Source organism: Sciurus vulgaris, assembly GCF_902686455.1.
Source record: "Sciurus vulgaris genome assembly, chromosome: 8".
Lineage (NCBI taxonomy): Eukaryota > Metazoa > Chordata > Mammalia > Rodentia > Sciuridae > Sciurus > Sciurus vulgaris.
In genome coordinates, this window is record NC_136468.1 from 55525463 (window position 1) to 55539288 (window position 13826).

At 39.5% G+C, this 13826-nt stretch overlaps 1 protein-coding gene across 4 annotated transcripts in view; it reads right to left on the reverse strand.

The window, feature by feature from the left end:
* CROT (carnitine O-octanoyltransferase) overlaps positions 1-2100 on the reverse strand; it is a 43514-nt gene extending 41414 nt beyond the window's left edge. For 3 of the 4 annotated variants that reach the window (XM_079151704.1, XM_079151701.1, XM_079151705.1), the window contains exon 1: positions 1825-2073. The gene's annotated coding sequence lies outside the window, so the exon portion shown is untranslated. The other variant, XM_079151703.1, reaches the window with a different exon arrangement.
* Positions 2101-13826: the final 11726 nt, after the last annotated feature.

The window sequence follows — 13826 nt, forward strand, 5'->3', positions numbered from 1 at the left end:
GAAGAGCTATCTATACCACTAATATAAGGAGACAATTCAAAAGTGACGTATAACAATGATCTCACTGTTCCTCTCATTCTTCTTATCTAATGACTTCAGGTACACACTGTTTTGAACACTCATAAACATGGCTTTGAACCTAATGAAAACAGAAGATCTTAGTCCAAATAGACTAAGCCACCTTCTAGCCATATGCTCCTAGACAAATAACTTTAATGAATTTCCTTATCATACAATGCATTTTAAATGCCAAAAAAAAAAAAAAAAGTACATTATAGGGTTGTGATTGTGACTCAGAGGTAGAGCGCTTGCCTCGTATGTATGAGTCACTGGGTTCGATCCTCAGCACCACATAAAAATAAATGAAATTGTATGTGTCCATCTACAATTAAAAAAATTTTTAAGTACATTATATAAATAATCCAGTTGAATTTGCATCCAGCTTCACAGTGCAACATTGTAATTCCAACTACTCAGGGGCTGAGGCAGGAGGATCACAAATTCAAGGCCAGTCACCAATTCAGCTGGAAACAACCATATGCAGAATTTCTATAAATGACCTCAAATTTCAGCCCCTCTAATCTTCAGGTCTGTGAATATGGGATCAGTATTCCTGTGCTTGTAATCTTTTATCATCTACAAAACAAGTGACCTTAAAATAGGGACACTGTCCAGGTGGATCTAATCTGATCATCTGAGCCCTCTGAAGCAGAGCTGCTGTTGCTTTTAAGATGTGGGTGGCCTTAAAAAACCGAAGATACATGGGGCTGACAGGAAGGAAATGGAGTCCTCAGTCCTAGAAGCACAGTGGAACTCAATTTTTCCAACAGCCTGAATGAACCTGGAAGTGGACTGACCCCACAGCCTCTGAAAGGAACCCAGACCTACAGAAGCCTTGATTTCAATTCTGTGCCATTTCTATGCAGAACACCCAGCTAAATTCACTCGGAGCTACAGAAGTTGTGAGTTGATAAATTTGTGTTGTTTTAACTGTTAAGTGTGTAGTAATTTGTTATGGCAACAATAGAAAACTAATACACACACAGAGAGAAGATATTCTCTGTACACCTCCCTGCTTCTTAATAGATTCTAGGAAACTCGGAACAAGAATACTAATTTCATATTCACTAGAGTACTTAACTCACCAACAGGTAACAAAAATATGAATTATCAGATTCTTTCTTAAGGAGTGGTCTTGAATTCCCAACCACGAAGATTAATCTAAATAATGTAATTTCAACTACAATAATGTAATCCAGTATCAAACAACGATGCTGGATTTAAGGCAACTGGGAACAATAAGTAAAGGAACAGACTGTCACAGACCAGTATACCAACACGAACTTTTTAGGCCTACCAGGAATCTGTTGCAACAATTCTGTTTTGAGACCACAAGGATTTGAATTAAGTTGGTGACTATGGGAAGGAAGAAACAAGCTTAACAAAACCTTCAGAAAAATTAACAAAAGCTGGTGAAAGAAAGTGGAGGGCAGACAATCTAGGAGCAGGGAGACGCCAAGACTCAAACTTTTGTGAATCGCTCCAAACTCACGCAGAAAGTTTGTCTGCTGGAGGGCAGGATTAAATTTCTGTAAAATCAACTAGGTTTCAGAAACCCGCACCTTCCATTAGATGGTCCAACCGGACACAAGATACCTTCCTGTGCCCGCGTATGTGTGCCAGCAGCCCGTGGCAGGACCACAAGAGGTCAGAGCAGCAGCAGAGGGCAAGGAAAGCTCAGAGACTCCTCCCACCAACCCAAGGGCAGCTCTGCACTCAAGAGGACGCTAAAACAGAGAAATCCAAGCAAGAACCGCGACTGACCAGCTCAGCGGCCCAGCCTCAGGGGTACCACTTCTGACGCCGGCAGGTGAGATGCAGGACACCCCACCCGCGCTATCTCCCAGCACCTCTGCAGTTCGAGACGACCTAACTTTGTTCTAAACGACTTAACTTTCCCCGGCCCCTGAGCTGCGGCACTAGGAGTGGGAGGGAGTGTTGGCTCCGCTGGCCTGCCGATCCTCACCGCCCGCGCCCAGCTCCGGGTGCCGCTGCCGACAGCCGCGCCGCCTTACTCACTGTGAGCCGCAGAGCAGCGGGAATTGGACGGAAAGCCGCGAGGGTCCCGCCCCGCGCGCGCCGGGGAACGGGATTGGATTGAAGGCCTCGACGACCCAACCCAGTGCCTGGGGCCGACTGGGCCTGCGCTGTGCTGGGACTCGGCCCCACCTGCCGCGGGCGTTCCAGGCCGGGGGTTAGGTTCTGGGCTACGGGCCCGGGAAAGGATTGCCAGGCACCCGACTGGCTTTCGGAAGTCCGCGCGGCCTTGGCGCCCAGACCTGAGTTATCTGGAGACTCCGCGCCCTCCGCCCACGGAAGGACCCGGCCTCCACGAAGAGACAGACAGATGGCTCAAACTCGTTTACTCACGGCTTCTGCACGTCTCCGCACGGTTTCCCTTCCTCTTTTTTCCGCGCTTCGCTGCTCTCCTCCCTCTTCCCCTAGCGATGCTTTTTGCATCACCCAAGCAAAGAACTCATACCACAGTTTTAGAAAGGAATTTCATTGTTCGCTCTGTGTTCTAGCAAGAGAACAGTGACCACACAGATCCCTACTTGGCCTCTTTCCCTTCATCTCTAAGGCTGAAGTTTGCCCAGCGGAGACATGCTGCAACCATCCCGGTCTCCTTGCCCTGATGCAGCTTTTCAACGACCTTAAAGTTACCAGGAATGTTCACAGGGCAAACCTGGAGCTTTTCTGATGTTTCTACTATCGTGCCAAGAAATGGAACTTTTGACCAGAACGGAGCTGGGCAAATTCTAAAGGAAGATATCGTGGTTAATGTAGTTTCATGGGCTAATCCATTTTACATTTACCTCCTGAAATGAAATCTACTAAATTTCATTTTTAATTTTACTTTTTTTTCTTTTTCCCCTTTCCGCCCACTCTTTCGTTTTTGAAAAAGAAAGGACCACAAATTTACACTGGTTCTGAACTAGGTACCAAATACAGTACAAAGAACAAGATTTAAAATTATCATATCATTACAGATCCTGATCCCTAATTTGTCTTTTCAAACTCATTTAGTAGTAAAGTCTGACCTGAATGAATCTTAACTGAAAATTCACTTGGTGTGAGTATTCATAAGTTTTCTACAGAAATAGTAACATATTTAGTTAATAGTAAATAGTCGACTTACCTTTTGAAGAAATCTTACTTCTGAATTCTGAAACAAATCTAGTCAAAAAGATTACCATTAAAGATGGCGGATTTGTTGTAAAAATTTCTGAAGTTGTGATGAAGAACACACAATACAAGAAGTCCACAGCGGCTTACTGGTTTACTGCTAAGACTCATGACTCGGACAAGTAATGGGGTGTAGTAAATGACCATAATCTGTAGGACAGATCTGTAACCTAAATTTATCCTGGTGTATAAAATGAACATGCTGAAATAATCTTGTGATCTTTTCTTATTTTTTATGGGAGGGGACAGAGGAGGCATCATCATTTTGGGAAGCAGCCAACAACAAAATAAAGGATGACAAATATAAAGAGATAAACTCAATATCAAAAATTACCAACAGTAGATGAATCAGTGTTTCATACAAAGGCAAGCTTTTGGGGCGTTTTTTTTTTTTTTTTGTTGTTGTTGTTGTTGTTGTTTTGGTTTGGGGTTTTTGAAACTAGGGAATGAACCTAGGGTCACTTAACCACTGAACCTTATCCCCAGCCCTTTTTATATTTTATTTTGAGATAGTGTCTTGCTAAGTTACTTAGGACCTCACTAAATTGCTGAGGCTGGCTTTGAACTGGAGATCCTCCTGCCTCAGCTTCCCTAGTTGCTGGAATTACAAGCATGTGCCACCACACCCAGCCAAAGGGACTCTAAAGCACTGACGATTAATTTGGGGTTGTCACTGATGTTATTTATTGTATATGAAAGTTTACCCCCAAAATGCTAGGGGAAGAATTAAGACAACTATGATGTTTTTACATTTTAGAAAAATTCCTTATTACTAAACAGAACATAATATTTGAAATATTTTAACAGCTTTATTGAGATGTTACATATCATGAAGTTTTCCCCTTTAAAGTGTACAAATCGATTTTTACTATATTCATAATTATTCAGTCACTATAATATAATTTTAGAACACTTTGTCTTTCCCCAAAAGAAACATGCCTATAAGTAATCACTCCTCTCCCAACCCCTCCTCCAACTTCTCAGTCCTTGCAACCAGTAATGGACTTTGTGTCACTATAGATTTGCCTATTCTGGATACTTTGTATGAATAGGATCATACATGTGTGGTTTTTTTGTAACTGGCTTCTTTCACTTATGTTCTCTAGATTCATCCATGTTTTAGCATATATCAATACTTTGTTTCTTTTTTGTAGCTGAATAATAATCACCTTGTATGGCTATACCAGCTTTTGTTTATGTATTCATTAGTTGATGGACATTTGGGTTGTCCGCCTTCTGATTATTTGAATAATGCTACTATAAATGTTTGTGTACAGGTTTTATGTGAGCATGTTTTCAATTATTTTGGATATATTTTAGAGTAGAATTGTGTCATGTGTTAATTCTATGTTTAACATTTTCAAAAACTGCCAAACTGATTTACAAAGTGGCAGTACCATTTTATATACCTGCCAACAATGTATAAGGATTCCAATTTCTCCATGCCCTTCATTACAATAATATACCAAAAGCATTCATTATTCTTCTGTATTATCACTGTCCTAGTGAATTTATCTTGTGGTTTTCATTTTCATTTCTGTGAAGACTAAAAATGTTAAACATATTTTCATGTTCTTATCAACCATTTATATATCTTCTGTGGAGAAATTTCTCTTTTGATTATTTAACCATATTAAATTGGGTTATTCTATTATTGTTGAGTTTTAAGTGTTTGTTATATATTCTGGATAGAAGTTCCTAATGAGATTTATGATTTGCAAAGAACTTCTCCCATTACTCAAGTTGCTTTTTCACTTATTAGTGTCCTTTGAGGCATGAGAGGTTTTAGTTTTGATGATGTGCAACTAATCAATCTTCTTTTATCACTTGTGATTTTTATATTGTATCTAAGAAACCATTACTTAACCTCACATCGTATTTACTCCTGTGTTTTCTTCTAAAAGTTTTATAGCTTTTGCTCATAACTTACGCCTTCATCCACTTTGTTACATTTTGTATATTGTGTGAAGTAGGGATACAAATCCATTCTTTTGTATGTAGAAATCTAGTTGTTTCAGCACCATTTGATGAAAATATTGTTTTTTGCCCATTGAACTGGTTTGGCCCCTTTGTCAAAAATCAATGGTCCATAAACATTAGGATTTCTTTCTAGACTCTTACTTATGTTTGATGCACCTGTATGTCTATCCTCATTCAATGTCACATTGTCTTGATAGATACAGTTTTTAGTTTTGAAATGTGGAAGTCTGATTTGTTTTTCTTTTCCAAATTTGTTTTCCAGATTGTTTTGATTGTTCAGGATTCCTTACTTTTCCAAAGATATAACATTTTATAATAATGATAGAGCCACAAGTATACAATGTTTATTTTTCATTTAGTGCATAAATATTGACTTTTCATGTATACTTCAAAAAACCAATTTAATCTACTTAGTGAAAATATCAGTGCTCTTATTTCTCTCCAGTATCACCAGCTATATCTTCATTTTATACAGTTATTATGCAGTATAACACATTCACAAATGTTAACTTCAATATGAATATTTTTAGTAACACAGGCTTGTAGACTATATTATTATAGACTATGTTATTGCATAACATTCATGTTGATAGTATCTAAGGACTTTCCAATGTAAATATATAGCTATCCAAGAAAATAAGAAAGTAATGATAGTCTCAAAAGGAAACCAGTTTATTCAGTTTGGTTTTAATTAATTACCGTATAGCTTATCCTCCCACCCTCCAAAAAGGAGCTGCAGTCAGCTCCCTAGTAAAAGCTCAGTGGGGTATAATCCACAGGTCATATATTCCTAGGCAAGTTAATTATCATGAATCCAACTTTGAAAATCTGAGAAAATGATCACCTAGGGAACTTTGAGTGACCTGCCTGATCATGATACATCTTCCCTGCTGACATTTCAACTTTACTAATTTTGTTGTTGTTGAGACAGAATCCTGCTATAATTGCCCAGGTTGGTCCCAAACTCATGGGTTCAAGTGATCCTCCCACTGCAGCCGACCAGTAGCTGGGACTACATGTATGTTTCACTAGGCCTGACGTGAACCTAACTTTTGTGAGTTTTAGTAATACTTTTCAATATATAATTGTTTTTATCATTATTAAAATGAAATGTTTAGCACATAAACATTTCCAGCTTATCAATCAACTTTCAGGAAAGTATTACATTTTGAGTGACTTGAAATTTGTCACCTTTCTAGTACAGTGAATTTTTTTTTCTATTCTGAAGATTAAACTCAAGGCCTCATGCATTCTAAGCAAGTGCTCTACTACTGAGCTACATCTGCAGCCAGTTAATAACTGTCTTTTAAAAATTTGCACTATATATACATATATATAATATATAATATATATATAATTTCATGCCTCATATTCTGATACATGTCTGATAATATACTTTGCCTGTTAAAATGAATATACATTTTCTCTGAAGTATTTTTAAAGACTTCTGGGTACCATCATTCCATGTTTTTCTTCTGCTATTACATTGTCAGAAAGGTATCATAAACCAAACCTAAGAGCTTTATTATAGGTTTATATAGAAGAGAAGGTATGTTTCTCTTAGTTCATTTTCTGTTGCTATAACTGAATACTGCAGACTGAGTAATTTGTAAAGAAAAGAAATGTACTTCCTACAGTTCTGGAGGCTAGCAAGTCCAAGGTCACGGGATCACATCTGGTGACAGTCTTCTTGCTAGTGCAAGGTAGTGCAAAGCATCACACAGGGAGACAGAGCAGGTTAGGCAGAGAAAGTTTGCTTTTATAACAAAGGCACTTCCTTATTAGCCCATTTACCCACTGATCTGTGAACTACCATTAATGTGTAACTTAGGGATTAAGTCAAAGTTTGGGAACACATTCAAACCATAGGAATGCTATTCTGTATTATTTTATAAGGACACTAACAATTTGCATCTCCTCTTAGCTGTTTTTTGTTTTGTTTATTTTTTGCTTTTCATTCTTCTGACTACAACTAAATTTAAAACTTAAATTTACCAAGTACTTTTTGAAGTTTCTGTAATAAGGATTCTTACATCAGCCATGAGATGGGATGAAGTCACCCCTAAATTATGCAACTTTTAAAAATGAGAAGCACAAATAGCTGTTCATTTGTCAAGATATTTGATAGTTATAATGACATAAAATGCTGCATGATCTAAAGTACCCTCTGTAAGAATGAGGTATAAAATCATGTTGTATATAGATTTAGAGTCACATTGCTTATTACCCTTATATTCCTAACAATGTCAGTATTATAAGGCAGAAGCACACAGGCAGGGTTTGATATTTGTTCTAACATTAAAATGAGGAAGCTGACAGAGGGTTTCCTTTTCTGCTTCAAAACCACAACTCATGGAATCCAGTCATCTTCCCCTTTTAACAGCATTTCTGCCACGTCAAGTTCATCTAGAAATTTATTGTTTTAATATGTAAGGTGTAAAGTACAAAGCTGCTCTCCCCACCCTTTCCGTTGCAGCCATTTCCCTGCCTCCCAACTACTGTCAGTCTGTGAACATCCTAGCTAGCTGTGAACATCAGTCAGCTTGCAAATATCCTTCTCCAATATTGGTCCCCTGTTAGCCCTGTGGGATTCTTAAAGACAGCGTCACCGCCATCTTTTCTCTTGCTTTTCTCTCCCCCTGACTCACTTTCTTTCTCCTCTTCGCTTTTCCACTCTTTCTAGTGCACACCCTTTCTCTTTCCCTTTCTTTTCCTCTCATTTTCTCTCTTACCCTGCAGGGAGACACTTTGTTTGCTTAATAAACTCCCTTATGTGATTTCCCCTGTCCGGCGTGGTTTTCGTGGGATTCCTTACATCGGTGCTGTGACTCCGGATCGGTCCTTCCACTGCTTCTTAGGCAAGTGGAACCCCATCCAACGCCCCAGTGCTCCCGGACACGGCCCCACCTTCCATTGGCCCGGACGCTCAGCTTTTTGCATGCAACACCAGTCTTCAGATTGGTGAGTTCCCTTAGACAGGTCCCCACTCTAGCCCACTTAAACACACCTCTGCTGACCTGAGAAGCAACCGTCAAGTGTCCGGGGCTCTTGAGGCAGCTGAGGTGTGGGGGTACCCCTAGCCACAACTTTTATAGTTACAGCTGGCCCCTATAGTTGGTCTTATCTGCCGGGTGGATTCCTGATTTTATGGTGGAGATTCTCTCTCAGGGTTGAGGCCCATCTTGCCCTCCCGCTGGCGCTCGCAGTCGCACTCGTACTCATACTTGAAAACCCTGATGTCATGTCCTCAACCCTTCTCGGCTTTTGCCTGGCCCCACATTGATGCTTGTGTGATGACACCATCTATGTGCTGCCTTCTTGGCTCCAGTCGACTACTCTGGCCTCGGGACGCCCAAGCCACAGACTTGGCTGTATCAGTCTCCACCATGGAATCTGGGTCCTCCATTTCAGCAGATTCACCCCTGGGATGTCTACTAGACATCTTTAGAACCCTTTGCCTGACCCCCAGCTTAAAGCCATCAAAACTTATTGATATTTGGCCACAGTACCCTTTAGATAATCCAAAATGGACGTGTAATGGCACACAGCTTCCACGAGTGAGTGGGCAAATGGAAAGGGATTCCTTATCTTCAAATCTCTTCCTTCTTGCTTCTTGGCTCTTCCTGCAAACTTGAATGCCTCCTTCTTCTCCCCCTTAATCCCTCCTCCTCCTCCAACTTCTACTCAGCTATTTCTGCTTCCATTCCCCTGCCCAGCCCACCTAGTCCTCCTGCCACAAGGTCCCACATATGCTGGTGTGGAGGGAGTAACCAGCCCAACCATCAGTGGCATGTCCCAGTAAGGAATATGATATAGTAGCCCCATTCCCCACCAGTAGTGAGAGATAATGTTTCACAATTTTCTGCATCCAAACCAGGAAAAAGGGTTAAAATGCTCTAAGCATCAAGTTTCTGCTAGAATCTGTTAGCCTCTTTTAGATCTCAGTCAAGGCTTACATTGAAATGTAAATGGAGGAAGGTGCAGTGAGAGACCAGTCTCAAACCCAAGAGGAAAAAAAGTGTCCATTTTAAATTTCTCCTGGGCTGCAACACAACAATTTATCTCTCCCTTTTCCTCTTCTCTCTGCCCTTCTCTTTCCCATTTCCTCATGCTATAATTAATGGCCATTATCATTTTTCTTCTAGGACTCTTGTTTTTCTTAAATGCTATATTTTTGAGCTCACAATTTGAGCTCACAATGTAGATACCTAGGTTAATAATTTTTGATCAGTTCTTTTTATCCAACTCTAGAGTTATTTTTTAACATCTGTTACATTGCAATGGAGATAAATATTACAAGGCCTTTACTTTTGTGTTAAATATAAGTGCACATAAAAATTAAAACTTAAAAAATGGACCCAAATACTTTTAATTCACATGATTTAAAATGTTCAATTTAAATTGGGTAAACTAATAGAAGCAAAATGGTTTTAACTCACAAGTCTCTAGGTGGTCAAACTCATTAAATGTTGATGTTTATAAAATGTCTAACATCAATTTTTCTAGGACTTTTCTTCCACAGGAAAGAGACGGCAAATACTGTTGGTACATTTGTCTGATATCTTGGGTTTTTTTACAATAAGATGAGTGAATTAGAGTCGACATGTATGGGATTACTCAAATGTGTTTGTTAGAGACATCTGATTAATTTATAAAGTTATCCCATGGAGTAACATACTTAAAAACATTATTCTTTGTATATTAAACGTGTTCATATTTTCCAGGTATACAAGCCTTTAAAGCAGAAAATTTATCAAGCTGCTATTCTCCATATTAAACTTGTCTATAATGGTAATTTTAAACTCATCATTTAATGTTCTATTATAGGACTTGTCATCAATAGAGTATATGTAAAATTTGTTACACTGAGATAAAAGAAATTTAAATGTAAATGTATTGTGCCACTTTGCCACACAAAAGGAAAGTTAAAAGCTCTCTCAGCCTTTTCTTTAATTCATGTTTTAGATATAAGGTTAAATTGTGTTAACTAATGTTCACATAGACTCAGGAGTCAATATATGTAAACTTCTTAAAATGACATTTAAGAAAGAATGTAATGCACAGTAGCAAAAATGGGACAACAGTGACTGAGATTAGTGTCTCTGACCTCATGACTGTGGCACGCCTAATGCTTGGGAATGTTCCTGGGCAGGGTCACAAGATGCCTAACTGCTATGGCAGTACCCTCCCTGGGAAGGCTCTGTACAGGAGTCCTATCAGCTCTGATATTGATGTCAGGCACACAGCTCTAGGGCAGGAAGGAATTCTTTTGCTAGATAACCAGTGTTTCCTCAGCTCCCTTCTCTGGTTCCTGCCCACCTTACAGTATCTTTGGACAGTGAACTTCCTTGAGAGCTACACAGAGCTTCTAACATTGCACTTTGCAGCTCTGAAAAAAGTTACGTAGAACTTTCCTGAAAACAAAGAATAATGCTTACATAGTCTTTAACCTAATAATAAGACATATATAGATTGCTGATGTAACTCTTTCCGTCAGAGAACAGAGCTCCATCTGATCTCAGCTTAATCTTCAAAATCTGTGTTTATAAACTTTTATTTTCTAATCCTCCTTTGCCCCTCACTGAACTTGAGAACTTGGTCATGCTGGTCATGGCAAAAGAGGAAAAAATTAGCTTCAGGAAAAGTCCCACTTACCTGAGATAAGGCTCTGCCTCACAACCCTGCTGCATGTTAGAATGGCTCCAAAGTAAGCCAGACTTTAACTCATTTGAAGTTGTATTCAAAAGTTGGATATTTGTTGTAAAGATTAGTGTGATCTCAAACAGGGAATATAATGAATAACTCAGCCAAAGTTCTGGGTAGCTATTGCACAAACTGAATGTTTTACTGTTGGTGATTCCATTTTGTATTTTCCTTGTAAACTCTAACTGTTGCCTGTTTAATATTTTGCAGAAGTACACCGTAGATTAACTTTGAAATAAATAGTAAGCCATCACCTATAGGGCAGATAATGTAGACCCCAATTAGATAAAAGGGGGTAAATAACTGTAAAGTTATAGACATTGAAGTTAAAGCCCAGTACTTTTACTTTATGACTGGTGAGACTGGCTTGCTTGATGGTTAAGATCAAACTTAGAGATTGAGATTAAATATAGAGGTCAGGAAAAGTCCATATTTGTGTCTTGCCCTCAAAGTCAGCCTGAACCCAGGGAACAAGAGAACTTCTCTAAGGAGCTTTGCAACTCTGGGTGGGTCACACAACCTCCTGATCAAGGAGATTGATGAGGCCACTAGAGGATAATCAGTGCACCTGCTGCAGAGGAGGGTCATGGAAAAAGGGAGACACCCCTAATGCTTCCAAGGGAAGCCACCTCATCGAGGAGATCCTGCCTAAACAATGGCACTGGTGGAGCTAAGAAGCTGCTCTTAAGTTCTCTACCAGTGACCCCTGTGGGAACTCAGCTGACTCTTTAACAGACAGGAACAGGACAATTTGACCAGCTTGATCTTAGAAACCCAGCAAAACAGTTAAAACCAAAATATAGCCATTCTTGGGCATTTAAAAGAAATAATAGTTAAATGTAACTTAAGATGTACACTTGTGTTAGCCCATTAGAATAAAGACTAAAAGCTACAAAAGAGAGATTCTTAGGCAAATGTGCCTGATAACTATCAAGAGAAACTGCCAGAGTCAGAAGTTTTAGTCAGTTTAAGGCCTACAGACACAGATAGGCTTAATCTATGTTTGCTAGTAACAGAAGTATAGGGATCTCTACTAAATGTTGTGTTTACATTCCTGATAACCTGGACAATGTTAAAGTTCCCAAATAAAGGCCTTGTCCTCTCCAGCCTTTGCCAGGCCTTGTTATGGGAACAACTTCTCAGTTCTTCCACCCCCTGGTGAGGAATTATTGACTTCTGTCATCTTTATGATATTCATTGGCATGTTCCAGATTCTGCAACATTTATATTAATCTCATTTCAGTACTCATGTCTTTTTGTTCTTCTCTCATAGAAGCACCCATCCCCAGAAGCCTTTACAACCTGTTCTTCCCCAACCGGACTTCAACCATGAACCCCTCAATTAATTCGATTTCTAAAAAGGTAACTCCAAACTTCTTACCCCATACTGCCCCCTTCTAGCTCGAAGAAGCCAGAGTGGTCATCAACCCCCTTTCCAGCAGTAAAGGAGTTCCTAAAATTAGAGGGGTGAATTAAGTCAGAATTGGGGACAGGCAGTTAGTGTAGAAATAGGGGATCAGTCAAATCGAGGAAATGAAGTCCATGAAAACCATCTGCCTCTGGAAGTCTGGAAGACTGCCCCTGGGAGAATGGACTTTTTACATCTCACCTGCAAAAAACCAGCCCTAGTCACTTAGGCAGGAAGGAGAGATCAGGCGAGAAAGAACTGGAGAAAAAAGATTTTCTTATAAAAACAGAAACAGGGGAATGTAATGTACAAAGCTGCTCTCCCCACCCTTTCCGTTGCAGCCATTTCCCCGCCTCCCAAATACTGTCAATCTGTGAACATCCTAGCTAGCTAGTGGTTCATCAGTCAGCTTGCAAATATCCTTCTCCATTATTGGTCCCCTGTTAGCCCTGTGGGATTCTTAAAGATAGCTTCACTGCCATCTTTTCTCTTGCTTTTCTCTCCCCCTGACTCACTCTCTTTCTTCTCTTCACTTTTCCACTCTCTCTAGCGCGCACCCTTTCTCTTTCCCTTTCTTTTCCTCTCATTTTCTCTCTTACCCTGCAGGGAGACACTTTGTTTGCTTAATAAACTCCCTTATGTGGTTTCTCGTGTCTGGCGTGGTTTTCGTGGTATTCCTTACATAAAGGACTTAGGATATATACTATATACATAAAAGGTATCAATTTTAGTGAAGTTAATTGAACACACAAATCCTGTTTTTAATTCCCTTTTCTTGTTACTGGATACTTGTCTAACATAAACTCTTAAGGTTATTATAATTCTTTGGAAAAAAAGTTTCTTTATTTCTTTTTTATTTTTTTCTCCCCTTCCCTCACCCCTCAGGATTGAACCCAGGGCCTCAAGCACACTCTGCCCCACCCATGAAGCAGTTTCATTTTTGTTTATTGCCCAGGTGGAACTATCTGTTCCTGGAGTTTAAACTTCTCACAACCCTGATTTCCCTTATATGTTACTTCCTGCCTTGCTTTTACTTTAGTTCTACACATTCAATATCTTTAAAATGTCTCATTTCAACTCACAAATTCAGGAGTTCCTTTAAGTTTCCTCTTTCTTTAAATTCATTCACCTTTAAATTCAAAACCATCTCTGTTTTGTTTTGTGCCCTTTACTTTTGACCAGATCAACTCCCCAGAGCTAAAAGCCCTTAGAGTACGCATTAGGTGTGGCCAGATCCTCAACCCTAAGGCTCAATGCAATCCTTTGACATTGAGCAGCCAGGAAGCATTGGGAGGAATATGTTCAGTGAACATTCAGGAATGCAAACCTGGGCTTTAAGAGACTAAAATAAAATATAGTTATCCTAAGAAATTCCACAAAATAAGGAATTTCATGTGAGGACTGGGAATATAGCTCCGTGTAGAGTGCTTGCCTAGTATGTGCAAGGCCCTGAGTTCAATCCCCAGCAGCACAAATAATAATAGTAATA